The sequence below is a fragment of the Sardina pilchardus genome, chromosome 1, assembly GCF_963854185.1.
Source record: "Sardina pilchardus chromosome 1, fSarPil1.1, whole genome shotgun sequence".
Classification (NCBI taxonomy): Eukaryota; Metazoa; Chordata; class Actinopteri; order Clupeiformes; family Clupeidae; genus Sardina; species Sardina pilchardus.
In genome coordinates, this window is record NC_084994.1 from 30,501,217 (window position 1) to 30,516,216 (window position 15,000).

The 15,000-nt window shown below is 41.3% G+C and overlaps 2 long non-coding RNA genes across 2 annotated transcripts; both read right to left on the minus strand.

The window, feature by feature from the left end:
* Positions 1-1,266: 1,266 nt before the first annotated feature.
* LOC134088052 (uncharacterized) lies at positions 1,267-2,318 on the minus strand. Its single transcript, XR_009939891.1, has 2 exons — positions 2,080-2,318; positions 1,267-1,566 (listed from the first exon to the last, which is right to left on the minus strand). It is a non-coding gene; the product is annotated as an uncharacterized LOC134088052 (long non-coding RNA).
* Positions 2,319-9,877: 7,559 nt separating this feature from the next.
* Positions 9,878-11,274, minus strand: LOC134088047 (uncharacterized). Its single transcript, XR_009939890.1, has 2 exons — positions 11,156-11,274; positions 9,878-10,495 (listed from the first exon to the last, which is right to left on the minus strand). It is a non-coding gene; the product is annotated as an uncharacterized LOC134088047 (long non-coding RNA).
* Between the last annotated feature and the right edge of the window lie 3,726 nt (positions 11,275-15,000).

The window sequence follows — 15,000 nt, forward strand, 5'->3', positions numbered from 1 at the left end:
GGGAGAGCAGGACACTCACTGGCTGACCGTACCGCTGGGGTGTAGTACACATGTGGCCTGTAGGGGGCACTCACTGACTGACCGTACCGCTGGGGTGTGGTACACATGTGGCCTGTAGGGGGCACTCACTGACTGACCGTACTAGTGCCCTATATGTGGAGAGTATCGCCAACTCAAATCATGGGCGCCATCTTTACTACCGGAAGTGACGTTCGTCTCAATGATGGTCAATAGGGCGAATATGACATGTTGAAACAAATAGCTTAACATCGTCATAAACAAGCCTATAAATGTTATAATGTGCATCACTATCCATTAAGATGTTAATGCTGTTGCAAATACGCTGCATTATACATTTTGAAAAAATTAGCAAAGACCAGATAAATAGTAATAAACGTTGCCTAGTCGGAGCCAGCTAGCTCTGAAAACGCCTACGAGGCGAACTTTGTTTATCCAATTTCTTACAGCAGTTAGATATTAGTCTGAGGAAACACCTTGAAATAAGGCAGTAAGAGAAAGCTGAAAGCTTCATTTTGGTGAAATAAACCTGTTTAGGGCACAATGAATAACATCTTACCTTACTTAAGCCAGCGATCCCTACATGTTGCAGCAACTCTTTGAATCACTGTTAGATTTGACGTCTGACCTCCAGATTCGGACATAATGTATTTCGACCGTGCATGAGGCAAGACTAAAATATGCTATTTATTTTCTTTTTTATCAATAAGTATGTTGTTTCAATAGACTCTGGGACAGTAAAAGAAAATAGTTTTAATTGAACATTTTTTTTTAAATGTTATTTAAAAAATACATATATTATTATCATAAAGTTAGGCTATTATTATATAAAGTTATTATTATTACAAAACTACATGGAGGTCACCATTAGTTTGACCTCAAACTTTTCCGTTAAATAATAACTTACCCCTATGCACAAAACCTGCCAGACAATAATCACATTTTTCCCACTTCCATCACTCTCCTGAACTGTTTTTGTAATTGGACACCACCACCTTGGCCATAAGTTCAACTTTTACAGACTAAATCACATGCTTCTTGCACATCTCTTGCAATACATTTTGGACTCAATCTATTGGTAGGTGCCTTATGTATATTGTAGTGCTCTAGTATGCATCTTCTGACTGCATACTACTGTATGTCTAATTGTTCCAACAGCTAATGCCAGTCAAATTCCTTGTAGATATACTTGGCCAATACAAGCTCATTCTGATACTAAAACACACAAACTTGCTAGGTTTTCAAAAATATTTTTCAATAAAATATATTTCCATTTATTATAATCAAATTAAATAATCAAAGACAACAATTTCTGACTTGTGTAACAAACATTTACAAGACCATCAGAATCTAGGCCTATATGAAATGCAATATAAGCATGAGGGATGAGGATGAGAGATCTCCATGTGCTCTTTTCAGGTGTCACATTGTTGTCCTCCACCAAGTCCATCCCTTCATGGTCCTTTACATGGCCTGATTAGATGACATGGAGTTGATCAGCTGTCTGCGGTGTCCTCCCCTCAGACCAATTGTACCTTTGTTCTCGTCCTGCATGTAAAATAATGAAACTCTTGTCATTAAATGGGTAGATGTACATAAAAAATACCACTATTTCTACCACTGTAGTAAGGACTGCTCTTCTAAAAAATCTGAAATGTGCACAGGTTGTCATTAAATGTGTATGCTTCTACACCACACTCATTTATCTGTCGCACACTCTCTCACACACACCCACAAAACATGGGACACAAAGGGAGCAGACCGTGAATCTCCTCTCTCAGCCTCAGACTTGGATAATACAAGGCAGTACCATTTAACACCACACACGCTACATCCTCCTAATCATTTTACTAATGACATCATAGCAAAGTGTACCTGAGAAACTGCAACTAAGTGCCTTAATTAACCAAAAATATAAACATAATAATGTTAATGGTAGAACACGATGAAGAAAGGAAGCTGTTGTTTATCTTGACTTAAATTGATCCAGCTGAGGAAAGCACTTGTTCTTTGGAAGGAATTTCAATTTGTCTGCATGCGATATTGACACCGATCACATACCCTGTCTGTGTATAGTGTATTGTGCACACTGTGGTGGAGACTTGGGTCCATTTTGGGTCCATGTTGACTGGGCTGATTTGGTGATGAGGGGTGTCAGGCATCAGGGGAAAGGTGCTGAAGCAAGGAGCAGCAGCAGTAGCCTACAGGATCTTGAGGATGTTGAGGCGACGGGGCAGGGACCTTGAATCAGCAGACAGCTGTATCCCTCTTACTTCACCAGCCACTGACTCTTCTCTACCTACATCTAAAATAACAAAAAACGACAAAGAGGAAGCATAATATTTACTATATTGCTTTGTTTTATAATATAGACATAATTCATCACCTTAAACCATGATTCAATAAAGCATGGCACACTCACTAGAGGGCTGACAGATTGACAGATTGAAGTATAGCCTACACAACCAGTGTAGAGCTGAAGTCTGTATTGACACCACTTAATAATTCGTGATTAGCACACCACCTACCAAGTTTGACAGATAGCTAGCAAACCATATCTTCAAACTATGCTGTGTATTTCAACAGATTTATTTGGACAATAACCTACTGTGCCTAGGCTACTGGTAAAGTTTCTAACAACGTTGATAGAAAGACTAGCTAACTTGCAAACTGCAATTATCCGACCAGCTATTTCAGTCAAGCAGGAGGACATTATTAAAATAGGCAAACAAGACGTTGTCTTATTTTGCTCGACAAGAAAGAAAATGCAAAACTAACAAGTTTATCAATGATTACAGATCGCTATGTTACCTGGGGCCTGTACTACGAAGCGGGGTTACTGGCTTAGCTGGGTAACTTCGAGAGTAAGTTCATCACGTGTGGCGTAACTTCCCGGTTAACCCGTACTACGAAAGGTGGATAGGTTTTAACCGAGGTATGCTGCCATGGCAATTTACGCTGCATCTCAAACCTGCTCCGAGCAGGTTATGATCTTGGTTAACCCGAGGTTTGCGGTTAACCACACCCCACAATGTCGACGTAGGCTACTTTGAAGATACATTATTGGAGCGCAAATTGTAAGCGCCTCTCTTCGCAAGGCGAGGGTTTTTAAAGACCGCCAGAATCTTTCTCCATATAATATTCTCTATGAAAGATAGCCTATACATTCTCAGCCGAGGGAATTCGTTGCATTTGTCAGCTGATCGAGGCAAAGTGGAGGCTATAAGCATTGGCAATATAACATATTTTCATAGTTAAGAAATATTAATGCAAGCTATAACTACGCCCATAAACCTTCTGAATGTTTTTGAGTTTCATTTTCACCTGCTGCCAGCGGCACTGCCATTGCATCTAAAATGTTCACAGGATAGGCATACACTAAATCAGTCAATGGGGCTAAACATTCAATTATCCTTTATTAATATTTATTAATATACATGGCATGAATCGTGTTGCATCTGTAGGACTCGTATGAACTCAAAATGTATTTATTTCAACACATTTCAGACATTCCGCAAGCTATTAATCCTCTGTAACACATAGGCTATTTAAGGAACATGAAATAAAACTTTACTTTCATATATCCGATCTGCAATAGCCTACGTTGCCAACAGCCTTGTCTTGCTTTGTTTGCTGCCGACGTATTTGATGTATCGTAAAGTGGGTTTTTAATTCCTCGCAACTTTTTATAATCATTGCGCATTAGGCCTATCCGTAAAATAACGTGATCGCGTCATCATTAACAGTGGTGATTTGCGCTGCAACCCGCCCATTTTATGTGAACGCGCACCAACTCCGATGAGGTTAACCCCAGTTCAACAAATCAACTTCTTACTCAGCGTCGTAGTACCGATTAACACCAATGAAGATAACCAGGTTTTGTCAACCCCGGTTTAGCAAAGTAACCCTGGGTTACATGTGGGTAGGTTGAGCTCCCTTCGTAGTACAGGCCCCTGCTAAGCAGCTGTAGCACTATTAGTAAACACACACGACACAGCACTACGTAGCCTACTGGCTGCTTATCTTAATAGCCACTTTAGTGCTTCAAAAACGCAAAAATGCAAGGATATTAAGACCATAAATGATAACAGTAGGAGATGAAAAACCTTATTTACCAGAGTTGTTCCAACCGTTTTCCTTTTAGACAAGGTTAAGACGAACGATGTTGATGTATTCGCTGCTCCTCCAGAAGTGGCATCTCTCCGGGTAGTTAGAAACAAAATCCGTGCTGCAAATGTCTTAACGAGTCTTATCACTAAAAATGCTTATGACGTAAACGTTATAATGTTAACGTTATCAGAAAAGTGTCCAGTGAGAAAATGGGTCGCTGTATGGTGAAGATATTAAGACTTAATGCCAACGATACTCAAACACTGCCATCTGAAAGCATTAGAAAGCATTCTAGTCAAAAGTACTTTTGGTAGTAAAAATGGCGTCCATAAAACACGTGACCACCTCTGAACCAATCCTTGGCAGAACTGCTCTGAACATTCCAAACACAGTTGGCGATACTCTCCACATCAGAGGGGTATTCCACAAAGCCGGTTTTATCACAAAACCGGGTAAGTTAACCCAGGGTTTGCGGTAACTCTAGGTTTTCCGTTCCAAAATGAACACGGTATGTTAGTTACTATAGAAACATATGCTCTGAACCTAACCTGGTCGGAGCAGGTTTTGCACAGGTTAAGTTTGAAAGATAACCCGGTTTTGCTCAGGGTAGCCTATTTAAACCCGCGTTTCCGCAGCTTTCTCGTGTTCAATGGCATGCTGAGAGGCCTATTGACGTCGGAGCGCAAATAATTCGAGCAATTCACCGAGAGAGATTGATAAGACCACGGCCCGACATTTTGATGAATTTTGGCTGAAGCGATATCGTTTTTCACGTTAAACTTTAATATATTTAAATAGCCTTCTCCAGCCCTACGTTACCAATCGTCAACCTGCCTCAGTTCACTGCAAACTATTTGCATAGCTCTCCATTTATTTGCGAAGTGTAGTTTTCTGTAGGCTACAGTATTTGAGATGCTGAGCATAGGGAAAGCTACGGTCTGCCAATCAGTGCGTAAAGTCTGTCTTGCGCTGGAGCGGTTAGTGCGCGACTTCATCCTCTTTCCTGGCCACAACTCACGAGGGTCATTAAAATGGAGTTACACCAACTCGTCTCACAGGTCACTAATGCTTTAAGTGTCCCCAAGTGGCACGGAAATTATCCTTGCTGTTGACTTTTCATATGGGTATCACGATGATACCATTCGGTTGCAATATTATGTCATTGGGTGCATTGATGGCACAAGTGCCCCAGCCATATATGAGGCCGATTATGTGAACAGGAAAGGATATTACAGTATAAATGTTTAGGTAGGTAGGCCTATACGCAGCCTATATTGGCCATTTCCAATATCTTCAAGATAGTTTGTTAATCGCTGTCGATTTTATCATTAGATGTGATGCTTCGCACATGATTACTTATGTGGAGGCAAAATTGCCTGGTTCGGTCTACGATGCCAGGATGTAATTTGAGCTATAGCCTACATTTCAACAGACTGCGTTGCATTATGAACATATCATAGACCTTATATAATTAATGTGCTTGTGCAAGATAGCTCAAAGTTTGTATTTGGTCGCAGCGCGATGGGTAGCTTCTTGGGGATCGAGGGTATCCATGCCTCCCGACGCTCATCACCCTGTACCCTAATCCCGCTCCTGGACCACATGCAACATTTAACCTGGCACACAACAGAACCCGCGATTGAAAACACATTTGGGATATTGAAGTCCAAATTGCAATGCCTAAGAGTGTGTCCGAACGGGCTTGCGTAATTGTTGCATGCGCCGTCCTCCACACTATAGCCATTCCGCGCAAAGAGATGTAGAAATGTATGTGGAAAATAATATAATTACTACCATGATCGTAATATTTTATCTTTTCTTGATCAGATGATCGCTTGGGCCCATCGGAGTAGCCTACATCTTTATAAAATAACAGGTTATGTGGTAGGAATGCTAAGAAAACTTAACTGAGATATGAATAGATTCATAGTTCAAATATTTAGGAACGTGCTTTTGTATGCATTCACGCAGTCAGCGATCCCCTACCAGGGTTTCTCTGAATGGCAGTTGCTTTGGTGTTTTTAAAACTTTTTCTAATTTATTACAGCCTGCGTTCGAGTTCTGAGAAACATGCGGCCCGTTTCTCGCCTAGAAATATAGACGCCCCTAGCGGCCGCTAGCCTGTTTCGCCCTTTTGATCAGGATTTCCATGCTCCATACATCACGTCTTTATAGGTTTGGCGTGTACGCGCACAACCCAGTGTTAACCAACCCCGTGTTGATTAAACTAATTCATAACCGGCGCGGTGGAACCGGCCACTCTGTGTTAGTCGGCTCAGGGTCAATCAACCTAGAGTTCAGCGTTAACTCTGTGTTTGTTAAACCTCCGTTCGTGGAATACCCCTCAGGGGGTCAAGGCCGTGTTGATTAGCTTCGGCAAGTTAGCAAGCGCCATTTTCAAGTATGGCGCCTCATGGAGCATTTAGAACCAGCTCCGTGCACGAAAATCTGTGTTGGGCACGAGCTCTCATGCGCGTACATGTTGGGGGACAGGTACCTACAGCCAATCATTACTCCGTGCGACACTCCATTGGACTCAGGTGTGCGTTCCCGAGCAACTTTTTCTGCTTGTTGTTACGCGGCAAGCAAGGTATGTGCATTATCGCCACCGTCTGAAGTGGAGGATGACTCTCTTTTTACAGAATGTCCAATAGAAATCAATGTAGGTCCATGCGTCATTTCCAGCTTTGGAACTTTGCGCATGGTCAGAGCCGACTGGCGCTGGATCGGAGCAAAGATCCTTAAGGCGTAGCAAGATACGTCGTCGTAGTTCATGTCTATGGGCGCAAAACGGGGATCACTTCCTCTGCATAAAGAGGCGCGTCATTGCGTGTCAGGCTGTGTTCGAAATTTTGTGCTAAGTACTACATACTGCATACTGGTCAAGTATACACTGTGTACTGCACACTACGCCCCCCACCCCAGTACGCAGTAGCCGTCACCAGCAGCACAGCGTACTAAATCACTGTTTGAAATGGGTGGTAAGTAGGGGAGCGCCGGGTCGATTGGGACATGGGGCAATTGATACACAGCGATTTCCTCGAAAACCATCCAAGCTTGAGCCGTCAGATTTTGACACTACGTCTAGCACATAACACCTACCAATCCTGGAAAATCTCGTGAAATTACGTCACGCCATTCAAAAGTTATTAGCGGGAACCGGTTTTCGTCTAGGGTAAGTAAAATCTTACATGCGGTAGTTTTTTTGTGATCAAAAGTTCTATTTTGGGTGCCATGCAATAATAATATGATCAAACAACAGATGAATTCGTACTTAAACAGACCCTAAAGTATGCAATGTCATAGTTTTGAAGTTTAAAAGCAAAACAGGTTTAAGTGTCAGTAGTCGCTGGAGGTTCAATTGGTACAGCTGTTTAAATGTCCCTAACGCTATAACCCGGATGTGGCCACATTACACGATCAATATCTTTATAAATCACCGAATTAATAACTGTTTTGCGAGGAACAACAACTGATTTGAGTTAACAACAACTTGTTTGAATGAACAACATATATTTTGAATGAACAAAACATGTGTATGACATGAATCCACAGATATTCAGCGAAGTGAGGGAAACAAATATTACATGCTGTAGATTTTTTTTTTGATCAGAAGTTACGCACGGGACAAAAATATTTGTTTGACCTAGTTATATTGCGAGAAATAATGTGACATTTACGGGATGACGAGTACACTAGTATGTTGTCCGATATGCTTCATAAAAACGTGAGTAAGGTCAGTAGTTTCTGTTTAAAACATGCTGTATTAATTGCCCCTCCTATGTGTCTCAAACGACACGCATAGGTTGGGCATTTGAGACAAATGTCAACTTACGTTCAAAGTTTGAAAACAGCGTGATCATCCAACATATGTGTTAAATTACACTTGTAACTAAGACACAACACATGTGAGTTGTTGATCACATGATAAAAATGTTTGTGTACATAACGTAATCTTTGAAAAGATCGTTTAACTGAAAAGTGTCTCAATTGACCCGGCTCTCCCCTACTAGTCGCATACTGATACTGACGTGAACCTAGCGAGCAGTATGCAGTGTGTGAAAAATTAGATTTTACCAGTATGCAAAAGTTCCCAGGATGTTGTACTAATGGTGGCAAAATCCTCAGTGTACCAATGATGCTCACTACTCAGATACTGCATCCCATAATGCATAGCGATTATTTCCAGTTTCAGAAAAAATCAACAACGCTGGCAGACAGCGAAAGGACAAGCCTATGGCAAACCGGAGGCGAAGAATACAAATGTGATTATTGTTTGGGTGTTTTGGTATGGAACGTTTCGTGGCTTCTGTTATTGTGGAAGTTTTAGTAGCCTAGGCTACTGTTCATGTGCAAGTGAAATAGCCCAGCTTATCCAAAGTTAACATGAACTAGCTGGCGCTCAATGGAAATGAATGATATTAGAAAGCTAAGTCGTAAGCATCAAGCTTGTCTAGCTCTTGTTAACGTCGTTATTAACATTTACCAGTGTTCGCTTAATTATTAGTTATCGTTCTTGGTGTGAACGACCCTCTCCTTAGTGTTCTGTATAACTGTCAGAACTCTATTCATAAGTTTAGTCAGCACCGCAACAAAGCGTTTAGCCATACCAACTTTGTCAGCATTTTTGGTCGACTAGTCTGTGACCTTTACCATCGTATCTGATGCACCTGTGGAAAACAGCTGATGGATTAGTAAAATCAAGTGAGCAAGCTTACGGTGACGTTGGTCATTTTAACGCAATGTTGCAATGCATTCTAGAGAGCTCAACGTAGATTTTAATCAATACCATGTTATAGTTAGGCTATGTGTTCTGTTCCGAGTAGCCTATTTAGAGGTAGACTTGAAGAAACTGTCTAAACTAATCAATTTAAAGTGAGCGCAATTACGTCTGATATTTTGGGGAATTCTTCACGTTTATCCCGTTAGTGACACATGCTCAGGCTATAATGATGTGTTCGTTGCTAAACGAAGCGAATCTAAATGTGGAGTACTGAGCATGTTCCTCCAGTCTAGTTGTGTCCAGATATAGGCTTTTTATACAGTGATGCATCTACAGCCTAAAGCACGCACCGCCACCTACTTGCAAGAAAAACGTCTGGTATTGGCAATTAGTCGAACTACCTCATTCATTTGTATAAGACTGCAGTGGGAAACGAGTTAAGCTGAAATGCATTAATCATTGCATTTCAATTCTAGCGTTCTTGGAAATTTAGAACATCACAAGTTTGCTTTTGTTTATGTAAAGCACGCTGCATAAAATGGGCTATAGCCTATAAATAAACTTGACTTGACATGGCAGGAGGATTGTTCTGTTTACTTATCAAATCAGCCAGCTTTTGGGCTACACTGGAGTCTGGACATCTGGAGAAAGCATAGCCTACCCATGAAGAATCTCTGTGTGATGTTTCATATATAATATGTTTATGGATAAATAAAATCACCTAAGCTTATTAATCCAGACTCAATTTCGGATATAATGGAATTTAAATAACAGAAAAGAATACAATGAATTGATACAAAAGTTATAAGAGTTAGGCTAAGAGGATGCACAAGCTGTGAAATCAGGTAAGTGCAGTGTTATAAAATTATTGTTGTGCTGCCATCAGAGTGCCAACAATGTTCATAAAACATTTCTCTAGTGTTGATCAGTGGAGAGAGTAGCACTTCTGTGTGTCCTACCGTTTTGATATGTCTTAGGCTACCTCTCTGTGGTGAGAGCCAACAAACAAGCAAGGAGAAGAAGGTCTGCAATACTGATGGTCTTTAATCTCGTTCTTCAGCAGGAATTCAGAGTGATTAGACCAATATGCCTAGAGAAACTAACAATATTGTAGCCCACAGTTGTCTTTTCTTATGAAGGCGTATGCAACCATGGTTAATGGATCAAAAAGGTGTCATTATTGGCAAGACTTGGGTTTGCAACTAAGTGAAATGTGAAATTAAGTAAATGTAACTGTGCTACACTGACAATTGATAATCCCATAATGACCACTGTATGACAGTTACCTTACAAATGACACTAAACATTGAACAAAATACTTTCAATTGATTAAAATGTCTGAACTTTAACATCAAGAAAAACAACAAGTGCACATTCTCTCAGAATGACCCCAGGGGACAATATTGCTAACTGAATGGCAACACTATTCTATCTATTGTCCGTCTCCTCTTTGGAGATGTGGATCTGAAGAACGACTTCTGTCAATGCCCTTGTGGACACACTTGAAGTGGACTGTGATGGAGGCTGGGGGAGAGACTGGAGGTTGTCATCATTCAGTATTGGTTATCCAGTGCCACCTCCTACAGGGTTGTTGCAGAAGCCTTCGATGTTCCCAAGACCACTGTGCATGACGTTGTGCCAGTCCTAGAGATAGAGGTTACATCTTTTACCATCTTAGACACTTTCTTATAAACACTCATTTAAAATCAAATAAGAAGAAAATTATTTTCTGCCATTACCATTTTATTTTCCATCATTAGGCTATACCAGAGCCCTAGACATTCTCTGGTTATACCCAAATCCGGCTATGATATCACTTATCAAAGAGCAGTAGCCTAGGCTTAAACTGGGAACTGTTTTGAACCAGGTGCTCATTTCTCAGTACCAAAGCAACTTAGCTATCAAAGATTTTCACATTACACTTTTGTAAATTAAACTTATTTTTTAAAAGTACGAATAGAGTTCTGTCAGTTATAACTGACAGAATACTTAGGAGATAAGGGCCGTTCACACCAAGAATGATAACCATAACGATAACTAGGCTATAAATAAACATTGCTCTCGTTAATGTGAATGACGACGTTACCTAGAGGCTAGAAAATCGTCATGCTATTTAGCGACTTAGCAAGCTAACAGGTTTCTACCATTCATTTCCATTGAGCGCCAGTTAGTTTACGTTAGCTTTGGTTAAGTTGGGCTATTTATTCACTTGCACATACACAAATACAGCTCTACAGTAATAAAACTTCCACAATAACAGAAGCCACGAAACATTCCATACCAAAACACCCAACTAATACTCACATTTGTGCTCTTCATCTCCGGTTTTTGCCATACTTGTCCCTTCGCTGTCCGCCATTGTTACTGAAATTTTCTGAAGCTGGAAACAATCGCTATGCATTATGGGATGCAGTATCCCATCAGTATAGAGCTCCCCAGTCCCGCCCACAGCCTAGTCCGGAAGTAAAAATCCAATACAATTTCTCCATTGACAATTGGAGAATAAGCCATAACATCGTAACCGTCCATGGTAGACTTAAAACCAGCTACGATGTGACTAAGCGATTATACCTGCTCATATAGATGTCAAAAGTTAATGGGGGCATCAACCTTGTTTTGAGAAAACAATGCTTTATTCACGATTTAACGAGAGAGTACTACACTACCCGACACCCTAACGTGTAAAACTGGTGAAAGCAGAGCCTTTGATTGGTAGAGATCGCCGTTGCCATGGCAATGCCAAACAAACTGTACTCAGCTTTTCCCGCGCCTATCGTCCAGCTTCGTCTCGCTGGAACTTCAAAACTTAAAATGGCTGCAGGGCTGATCAGGACCGATGTGTGGTCTTCCGAAAAATAACGGTTTTCTCATCTTGAAGGTTGAATTTACTCAATGGAAACGGTAGGAAGTAATCATCTTCTTTTCTCAGATTAATATGGAACCATGTTAAACTATCTTTAGGCTGCAAATGTTGGAAATGTGTTTACGTTTGCAAAGCATCCTGGGATTTGAGTTCTCTATCTCGGAATTTAAAGGGATAATCCGGAGTGAAATGCACTTTAGATCAAATTTTCGGACTATTGGGAGTACATACGTTGAGTTGACACCAAAATCATGTCATTCGGATGTATTTTGAGAAAGTTCGAGCTCACCGTTTTTAGCCAAAACTCGTTAGCCTGGAGGTGACTCGGGCATGTCATTTCGCCGCTACAAAACGCTATTTTTATACCTCTTCTACTGTTCCAAACAACACTACACTTACGTGGTAGTGAGTAGAGGGTCCCTAAAGCCAAACCGAAGTATCCCCACGTCTTTATGTGGTCGGATAGAGAGTCCAGAATGAATTTAATCGAGTCAGTACCTTTCCGGAAATGTCGCTGTTGCAGCTAGCAACGTTTTCACAACACTTTACTAACATTTCCGGAAAGGTACGGACTCGATTAAATTCATTCTGGACTCTCTATCCGACCACATAAAGACGTGCTGATACTTCGGTTTGGCTTTAGGGAACCTCTACTCACTACCACGTAAGTGTAGTGTTGTTTGGAACAGTAGAAGAGGTATAAAAATAGCGTTTTGTAGCGGCGAAAGGACACGCCCCGGTCACTTCCAGGCTAACGAGTTTTGGCTAAAAACGGTGAGCGCGAACTTTCTCAAAATACATCCGAATGACATGATTTTGGTGTCAACTCAACGTATGTACTCCCAATAGTCCGAAAAATTGATCTAAAGTGCATTTCACTCCGGATTATCCCTTTAAGATATGTACACAGTCTTGTACCTTTCGCTTTTTTTACATTTTCTGTTCATTTTTTCACTCGAAATTATAAGTTATATGCTTATGAGTCACATCGTAGCTGGTTAGCCTAAGGCATGGTCTAAAACTCTTTATATCCGAATTTTTCCAGAAGTCAATGGGAGAAATGAATGAGAATTTTACTTCCGGACAAGCACCTCTCTCGGAGGAGGGGCGGGACTGGGGAGCTCTATAACATCCGGGAAACTTTTGTGTACTGGTAATATTACATTTTCCAAACACTGCATACTATTTGCTACTTCACGTCATTATCAGTATGTGACTAGTATTTAGCACGCAGTTCGAACACAGCCGTATTCATGGGTTTCATCAGGTCCCTTTCCACAGGTGTACAAAATCAAGCACTCGATTATCAATGCTTGATGATGTTCCAAAATAATCTTGCTGCTCTTTCAAGCCCTCTACATTTATTAGTTCTAATATGGAAGTAACACACACAAAGCATACATTTCAAGGAATTGAATAAAAACATCAATGGAATAATGGAAATATGTCGCTGCTCTCATTAAGTTACCCCAGCGCCATCTGATCGTCGTTAGCACAAATCAGGATTTGGTTCAGCTGGCTGGTATATGTTGTCAAGGTAGAGCGTACGTAGCAACCGGCCAATAAGCAGAATAAACAAGAGGGGCACACCTGATATAAAGTCGATTTTCTCCAGACGGGAATGCTCAAAAATGCTAAGAAGGTACCTGAAGTGGTCAGAAGGGGTTGAGGGTCATGAAACCGTGCCCAAAATTCACATTCCTAACTCTAGAGAATGGAGATTTTAGCATATAGTTGAAATTCTGATCTATGTCCATAGACTTCAATGGAACAGTTGCTGCCTCTGCTCTGCATAAAGGGGGATTTTGACCCCCCCTCTTGCGATTCGGGTTCCAGGAAGTGGCTTCTCATGAAGTATCTTGCTCCGCCCTTAATTATCTTTGATCGGAGCTCCAGTGTTCAATATGGCGTTGACGAAAATTGGCTGGATTTACTAGCCTAGCATCGGCCATTCATTTGTATGGAGGGCGGGACTTAGTCACTCTCTCCAGTTATGGCCCTTTCCGAAACGGATCCCTACTCACTTCGACTCGGTTAGCGAGTGAACTTCCTTTTCAAGTCCACTCGTGGGTGCGGAGAACACTCGCATTTGAAGGGTTAGGGGGTTAAAACAGCGCTACATTTCGGATGCGCTTGAAGGGAGAAGGAAGTTGACGTCATATTCGTTTTCATAGAAATTATGAAGCCAATATATATTAAATCGCCAATTAAGATGTTCTGGACACCCCTATGTATTAGGATATACATCCCTCTTCTCTCCTTTCATTACTATGAGTGAGGAGTTGCATTTTATGCTTTAGGCCTATTTAACATCAAATTATAAAAGTGCTGTAAATGCGACCTGCACATGTGTTCAAATATTACAGCCTACTTCTGTACGATCTTGCACATTTTACTGAGTATCGAACTGAACATGAGTTGTTACAATGTAGCTTAAATCACGCTTTTGTCTGTAAATGCCGTCATACGGACCAAAAAACAACTGGCAGGGAGATTCACGAGCTGCACGAACACTTGAAAACGGTTGCACCTGCGTTTCAAGTCAGCATCGATGCTGACTTGCTCCTGGAGGCGTGGTAGCCCCTCTCCCTAGGCACTTCACTCGACTCAAAATTCGTTTCGGATGATACTTAATGTGGCGGACCCTCGCGTGAACGCGCAAACGAAGTGGAAGTGTCTAGTGTTAGGATTTAGGGGCTGGTTTCGGAAAGGGCCATAGGGCACTAGACCAGGGGTCGGCAACCTGCGGCTCTGGAGCCGCATGCGGCTCTTTAGCGCAACCCTGGTGGCTCCCTGAGCGTCTTCAAAAATGTATGAAAATGAATGGGGGGATTTTTGTTTGTTTGTTTTAATATGGTTTCTGTATCAGGACAAACATTCTTAACGTTTTCCAATGTTGTAAAAATGTGAATAATAAATATTAAAGTTCAACATTTCTGTCAACGAAGATTTGATAGCCTGCGACACACGTTTCAGGGCGGCGCCGTGCCATGCAGGTGGCTGTGGTTGTAAACAAACCGGCGGGTGTCAGCATGGCCATGGCATGGATACCAAAGGGAAAAAGAGAAAGATAGCCGATGAGATCAGAGAATTTAAGGCATAAATGACCGAATCATTTGCTTCCATTGCCATTGCGGAAGGATTGCCTGCATGTTTGCTTGCTTTGTAATGAGAAGTTGGCGAACAACAAAAAGAGAGACATTTAGAAAGACATTTTCAGGGAAGGCATGCTACATTTGCAGCCGACTACCCAGTTGGGACTGAGAGAAAAAGTGTGATTGCAGTA